At 49.4% G+C, this 7,751-nt stretch overlaps 1 long non-coding RNA gene across 3 annotated transcripts; it reads left to right on the top strand.

The window, feature by feature from the left end:
- The first annotated feature begins 2,428 nt into the window (after nucleotides 1-2,428).
- LOC116665991 lies at nucleotides 2,429-6,894 on the top strand. 3 transcript variants are annotated; one of them, XR_004322840.1, is made up of 4 exons: nucleotides 2,429-3,414; nucleotides 3,772-3,919; nucleotides 5,584-5,710; nucleotides 5,887-6,894. It is a non-coding gene; the product is annotated as an uncharacterized LOC116665991 (long non-coding RNA). The 3 variants fall into 3 exon arrangements; XR_004322839.1 differs by having other exon boundaries at nucleotides 2,429-3,919; nucleotides 5,887-6,045; nucleotides 6,534-6,894; XR_004322838.1 differs by having other exon boundaries at nucleotides 2,429-3,919.
- Nucleotides 6,895-7,751: the final 857 nt, after the last annotated feature.

Genomic DNA, 7,751 nt, shown 5'->3' with positions numbered 1-7,751 from the left:
ACTTTTGAATGATGGCCATTCTGGCTGGTGGGAGGTGATACCTCATGGTAGTTTTGACTTGCGATTCTCTGATAATTAGCGATACTGAGCATCTTTCCATGTGCCTGTCGGCCATCTGTACAATAACATACTTTGAATCACAGTTACTTTACAGGCACCTTTCTCATCCTTGTTCTCCCTTTTTATTTTGCTTCTGGTTCCCTGTGTGTGCGTCTGTGAACTTTCTCTTTCAGTGCGAAGTGTAGAGCCTACTCAGTAAGTTCCATTTTTATGTCTTTTATTTAGTTTTAATTTTTTATTATTTAGTTTTATTTTTATTTTAGTTTTATTTTTATTACTTTAACTTAGTTTTATTGACTTCTGTTTGCTTTTTCTTTACAACCATACCCCCAGCACAATACCCAGCACATGTCACATGCCCTTAAAATACTCGCTGAAGGAGTGAATGAATAAATCCATGGTGCAGCCATGGGTTAGAAGCGTAAGTCGTCATTGAGAAAGAGTAAGACAGACCGGGAGTTCAAAATTTGTAGCTACTGACAGGCATATGTAGAATAGATAAACCAGATTATACTGTATAGCACAGGGAAATATATACGAGATCTTGTGGTAGCTCACAGAGAAAAAATGTGACAGTGAATATATGTATGTTCATGTATAACTGAAAAATTGTGCTCTACACTGGAATTTGACATAACAACAACAAAGGAATAAGACAGACCTTTATCTACTGCTCTGGAAAGATGTCTGTGACAAGCTGATAACTGGGAAAAAAAAAGACAGGTTACCTACCCACAAGTACGATATGGTTACATTTGCATATTCAGTTCAGTACAGGTGCGTGCAGGTGTGCGCACCTGTGTGTGCGTGTGCAAGATAGGGGAGAAAACACAGGGGAATGTGCTGGGAGAACTTGTGCTTTCTCCGCTGTCGTTGGAAGAAATAAAGATACTTTTTGGTTAAAAAGCTTTTTACTGACTGTTTAGTGGTGGGAGGATAACACCCAGCCTTGCATCTACTTATCCATTTATTTTTCTAGTGAAGGTGCAGGGAATTGAACCTGGGACCTCACACATGCCAGGCATGCACTTTACCACTGAGCTGCACCCTCCCCCTGCAGAGCTGTGCCTAATCTATGATCCTAGGAGTGTAAACCTTGAGTCTTACATGTGGCCAAAAGCCAGCTGAGAAGCTGGGGTGGGGAGCGGCGGAGAGAAGTGAGTGCTTTGAGAGCCAGGAGGAAACTTTGCCCGCGGAGAATAAGAAACTCAGCCGGCAGCTTCCCTCATCACACAAATGGGAAGAACAAAATATGACAAAACAAAACAAAACAAGCAGCCTCAGCGTTCACAGGTGGCTCCCGCCTCATGACAGCCCCGATGTAACTCTCCTCTTGCAATTTCAAAGTTTTAATTCCCTCTAACGCGTTCAGACTTGTTTGTTCCCAACCCTCCCTTGCCTGAGGCCCAAGGTTTGTTTTTCCCTTTAGTGTGCTCCCGGCCCCTGTGGCCTCCAAAAGAAGCTGTTTTCCTGACAGCCCTGAGATGGGTTGAATAATTGATCGTAATTACAGCAGGCAGGAAAGAAAACAGCTTCATTTGCTGTCAGGGTCCCTCCGAGAGTTGTTAAGGCGATTTTAATGAGTCCCAGAGCGCGGAGCTCGACTCCTCCACAGCTGAGGTGCCAACTTGGCTCAGAAAGTTCACTCCGAAGGTCTGGAAAACATCTTCATCAGCCGCTGGCCCCCAGGGTGGCCTGCGTGCGTCAGTGCCTGTTTTTAAAAAAGCATGAGCATTGCCTATTTCTGATCACGAGGATAACAGATCTGCTTACTGAACACAGCTGAAAAAGGAAAAGTAATAGGAACTATGTAAATCGCCCATAATCCTACCATGCAGAGACCAGCAGTTTTACTCTTTCGTGTGTGTCCTGCTGGTGTTGTGCCTATGTGTGTGTACATACTTATATTTATTACATAAATAGCACACAGTATCCACGTACATATACACATCTACATATAACATAAATATGCTTGTATACATAGTATACACATTGTACACACACACAAATACATATACACACAGGCACACTCACATTGCACACATACATGTATTTAAAATGCAGAACAATGGAGGGGACCAGTAAAGAAATGTGAACACAGAAGTGACATGAGCAGAACTTCCTCTAAAAAAAAAAACTGGTCTGGCAGTCGGCCCGGGGACAGACACCCCAGTGCGTGCTGGCGTGCGCGGAGCTAGGCCGTGGATGGAGGAGAGTCTGATAAGGATCCAAAAATCGGGAAGAGCAGGTGTTGGGAAGCCTGTATGTTGCGGGTGGTGACAAAGAAAAGCCAACCAGGGGCTTCGGGGGTCCCCCCAAAAGGAGAACCCCAGATGAAGGGCAGGTCTGAAGGGGGAACGTACGTGCTCATTTACATTTTTTCCTTTTAGTTAAGCTCTGTTCAGAGTTCTTTTTATTTTGGGGTGGTGGGAGGGGAGGTAAATAGGCTTATTTATTTTTTAGTGGAGGGCCTGGGAATTGAACCCGGGACTTCAGGGGTACTGAGCATGCGCTCTAGCAAAGTGTCGTCTTCCGTGGTCAGTGAGGCCGTGGGATGGCTGTCCAGGGAGACGTCTGGAGCCCGAGGGATAGGCAGGTTAGGGCTCTGGGGTCGGTGCTGGACCGGGCCATCCTCTGCAGAGGGGTTCACGAGCCCCAGAGAGTCCAGAGGGCGTGCGGGGAGGTGGGGCTGGGAACCAGAGGAGGGGCTGAGGGAAGGGGGAACGCGACCCAGGGCAGTAGTGAAGGTGGCCCCAGTCGGGACGGGGCAGTGGGAGTGGAGGGCCAAGGAGAGGCTGGGGGGCAGCGAAACGCTGGAGCTCCGGGAACCAGGTGACTCATCGCGGCCAGAGGGTCAGCTGGACAGGAGCCCAGGGCTGACTCCATGTTCTCAGGAGAAGCTGTGGGGAGGATGCGGAACACTTGTCCCTGGGACGTGGGCTGCGAGTCCCTCCAGTACCTCACAGATCAGTGATGTGCAGAAACCAGACGCCTACCGTCCCACCTGGCTGGTCACCCGGTGAGGCGCTCACCTCACCTGGAGAGCTGGTCGTCTCCCACCCCGGCTCTTCCCACCCACCACGGCCACACCTTCCTAAATGTGGGTCTGGGAGGCTCGAGGAGCCTCTGGCGCGTTTCAAGAACTCTGCCCCCACCTGCCCCTGGTGCCGCCGTCCCCGGGAAGCCACGGGGGTGGGGGGTGGGGCAAGCAGCGCCACCTTCCCTGCGAGCCTCCTCTGGGCGCCTGCATGGGCTTTGGCACACGCTGAGCACTTCCAGGGTTCCAAGCCTGCGTGGGCCCTGGGGAGACTGAGGAAAGCGGAGAGTTCCTGCCTCGGGACATCGCACAGTCAGGTGGGGGCAGCAGACACACAGACGCAGCTGCTGTGTTTTTCCAAGGTGGTCCCAACACTCCCCCATCTCATATGTTCTGAGCTTGCCAGGTCCCCATGGAGAAGGGGAGTCCACTCTTCTTTCCCTCGTGCCTGGGCAGAGGGGTGGCTTGCTTTGTACCCAACAGAACACGGCCACAAGGACAGCACAGCCCCGTCCTACCTTGCACTGAGGGCCTGAGGACCCCTGAGATGCCCCGCTGCCCTGAGGCCGCCATGTTGCGAGAAACCCAACCAGCCCGTTCCACGTGGAGACAGAGGGATGGTGGCCGGTGCCCTGCTGCTCAGCCACACGTGGTTCTCACTCTGGCCATTGTAGGAGAGACCCTGAGGCAGAACCATCCAGCAGACGGAACCTTCCCTGAAGTCCTGACTCACAGAAACCACGAGACGTACCACAATGACTGTTGTTAAGTCACTACGTTTCGGGGTGGATGTGCTCCGAACAGCATCACGCCTTCCACCAGGTGCGTCGGATCCCACCCTCTCCTTCCCTTGCCCCGCACACCGTCCCCCGGGGTCGCAGTCTGCAGCACCCAGCCGGCACCCACGCTCAGCTTTGCTCAATGGTTATTGCACGCCTCCCCTCAGCCCTATCTCAGAGGTACCTTTTCTGATGTCTCCATCCTGCTGTTTGTGAGAATGTCTGAAACCTCGCTCAGAATTTTAGTGGCTAAAAACAGCCTTTAAAGGATTTTCACGTTCAGGATTTGTGTGTGTGCCAAGCAGCTGATCTGAAAGTAAACTACGGGTTCCAATCCAGCCTTCCCCACTTGTTGGCTTTGTGACTTTGGGTCACAAAATATCGTGAATAAATATAAATATAAATAAATATCGTAAAGTGGTATTTCAGGCCTTTTGAAAGGGTTTTAGGAGCCCTGTGTCATCTGACCTGCTGGGAGGGCACACACGTCTGGTCGGCACCGTCCTTGTTGGCTGTTCGAGGTGCGCGTTCTGAGAAACCTCGTTCTTCAGTAAATGGGCTCCATTAGGTTGAAATTGTTGTTTGGCTGGAAGATAGTTTTCACCTTATGGTCAGCCCTCACCCGCTGTATCCAGGGGTTCTGCATACTTGGATTCAACCAAACTCAGATTGAAAATATTTGGGGAAAAAAGTTCCAGAAGGTTCCCAAAAACAAAGCTTGAATTTGCCGCACACCAGCAACTATTCATGTAGCGTTTACATCATACTTACAACTGTGTACATAGGATTACCCTTGTGTTAGGTATTACGCACAATCTAGAGGTGATTTAAAGCATAAGGGGGCAGATGTGTAGGTTGTATGCAAATGCTATACCATTTTACTTTCTATTTGTTCATTTATTTCTTCGTGGAGGTACCAGGAATGGAGCCCAGGACCTCACGCATGTTAAGCGTGAGCTCTACCACTGAGCTATGCCCTCACCCCAGCCCTACACCGTCTTATAGGGGAGACTTGCGCATCCTTAGATTTTGGTATCCTTGGGGCGTCCTGGAACCAGTCCCCTGCAGTTACCAAGGGACAACTGTACAGCTTTCAAAAAGTCATAGTTACTTTTAAAGTCATTTCTTTGGAAGTTAAGTAAACAAATATAAGTCAACAAAAATAAATGTTTGGAGGAGCGTTGATGTGTGTGGCGGAGCAGGCCCCACCCGCTGAGGCTGTGAGCGCCCCCGGGGGAGTAACGGCTTCTGTGGCTGGGCTGGAACGCTGGTCCCTCCCGCCGGTCCCTCCCACCATGATGCAGCTCCTGGATCGCTCCAGGACCGCAGGGAAGGCGTGAACTACCTTCGCTGGCTTCCCCGTGGAGAGCCAGGGGGCTGCTGCTGCTGGCTGAATATTTAAACTCAGTTTCCATATGTACAGTCACTGCATTTGTACTTATTTTTTTTGGCATCCAGGCTGCTATTTTGTGGTTCTTTTTAGAGCTTTTAATGTATCTTTCCACACTTAAATTTATCAAACTGAGATAAAATTCTGGCAGAGAAGTAGCCATTTAAAAGTGTTAGGATTCTTTGGCATTTAGCACGTGCACAGTGTCTCGCCCCTGTCACCTGCACCTGGTTCCAGAACATCTTCGTCCCCCAGCCCCAAAAGAGACCCCGTTCTCGTTAGCCTCTGTCACCACTTTGTCTCTTCATAGTTGCTAGATCCAGTAGATATGTGGACCACGTTTTGTTTATCCATTCATCCCTCAGTGGACATTTGGGTTGTTTCCACCTTCTGGCTGCTGTGAAGAGGGTTGTTACGAACATTCGTGTGTTTTGTGAGCTGAAGGTTTGTGTCCTCCCCAAATTCATATGTTGAAATCCTGATTGCCAGTGGGATGGTGTTTGGAGGTGGGCCCTCTGGGAGGCGATGAGGCCGTGAGGGTGCAGCCCACAGGAATGGGATTAGTGCCCTTATAAGAAGAGAGAGGAGAGCCAGCTCTTACTCTGTCTGCTTTCTGCCAGGTGAGGACACTCAAGAAGATGGCCACTTGCGAGAAAGGAAGGGGCTCTCCCCAGACACAGGACTGTGGACACACAGAGTTCCCCTGTTACTCAGCTCTGACGTCAGTGTGTACATTTGTTACAGCTGACGCATGAACACTGCTACGTCATCACTAACTGGTCTGTAGCTTACACTAGGGTTCACTCTCGTGTACGGTTCTGTGGATTCTGACAAACACATACTGTCACGTATCCACCATTATAATATCATGCAGACTAGTTTCACTGCCCTAAAACCCCCCTCTCATTTTTCTATTTATAATGTGCTTTACTTTTATGGTTAAAAAAATTTAAGTTATGCTTATGAAACAGTGGTTATTGAATATTTGAAGAAATTGGAGAAATGGGCAGTATACTGCACATAATAAAAAATCACTTTAAATACTTCATGCATGAAATAATCACTTCCTAAGATGTGCATGCATTAGGTATCATGTACTAACAGTAAACATTAAATGTGTGTGTACATCTGATATGCACATAGCTTGTGTTCTTAATACACACACAGAGCAAGAGAGACTGTCTTCTGTGCGCTTTGCAGATATACACACAATTAATCTTTTCAGCAACCCAGTGAGGTTGGAAACACCACTGTTCCCATTTTATAGGTGAGGACACGGAGGCACAAAGCTGGCCAGTGCTTGGGACGGGTATAAATACAGACATCTTTGGAAGGGAACACACGTGTATTTAAGTCTGAGTAAAAGTGTACCAGGTGTTTCCGTTGGTTGGCTTTTGTTGCTGCTGTTGTTTTTCTGAAATTTACAATTTGTCTAGGATGAAGTTGACCCATTTTTCTATAAAGGGCCGGACAGTAAATGTCTTCGGCTTCATGGGTCATACAGCCTGTGTCACGGCCACTCAGCCCTGCCCTTTGTCGCCACGGACAGAACCTGAATGAGGAGCATGGCTGTGCTCCCATAAAACGTTATTTATAGACACTGCCATTCTCGTTGCATATAATTTTCATATGGCATGAAATATTATTCTTCTTTTGTCTTTTTCCCCCAAAATAATTTTAAAAAATTAAAGAAAAAACACTCTTAAAACATGGACCCTACAAAAACAGGAGACGAAGGTCACAGGATGGCAGCCACCGCACTCAGCGTGGAACTGCTGTGAAATGCTGCTTTTTAAGATGCAGAAGCAGGCACGAGGGGGAAGACGCTGTCCCCAGCAGCGTGGGCACAGGCCTGGACACCTGTCAGCCTCCGGGCCAGCTGGAGGGTGTGTGTGGGTGGTGAGCTTTGCCCTTGGAATCTGGGAGGACAGTGGGTGACCGGAGTCCCTTTTGTCCTGGAAGGAGCTTGTCCACCCCAAATCCCAGCCCCACTATGCACAAACCAGGGCCACCTCTGAAGATGTTCCTGCTGATTCTGTGTTTCCTGGGACTGGCAGAAGCCTGCATTCCCCGGGAAGGTAAAGCCTACACCCCCTCCGGTCTCTCCTGCTCCATTTCTCCCCACAACGGGCGGGCTCCTGGTGGCTGGCCTCAGGGAGCCTCCTGACGTCCAGCCAGGCCCCTTCTTGCTTCCAGTTAGACATTCTCATTTCCCCTTCCCCTTGGTGGAGGCGGTGGGGTGGAGGGGTTCTGGGGACCATAGGTCCCGCCCTTGGGGACAGACGGACTTGAGTCTGTATCCTGGTTTAATCACTGACTCCTTGTGATGCTGGGGTGGGGCAGATCACCTCTGTAAGCCTCACTGTCCTCACCTGACCAGTGGGCTTCATAAACACCTCCAGTCCATCGGACTTCTGTGTGTCCTGGATAGCGCCTGCAGTTAACGTTACCATGGTTACAGAGTTTAGTGGAAGCCCAAACCTGT

Source organism: Camelus ferus, chromosome 9 (genome assembly GCF_009834535.1).
Source record: "Camelus ferus isolate YT-003-E chromosome 9, BCGSAC_Cfer_1.0, whole genome shotgun sequence".
Taxonomy (NCBI): Eukaryota; Metazoa; Chordata; class Mammalia; order Artiodactyla; family Camelidae; genus Camelus; species Camelus ferus.
Note: the sequence above shows the minus strand (reverse complement) of the source record. Positions and strands in the feature narration are given on the sequence as shown.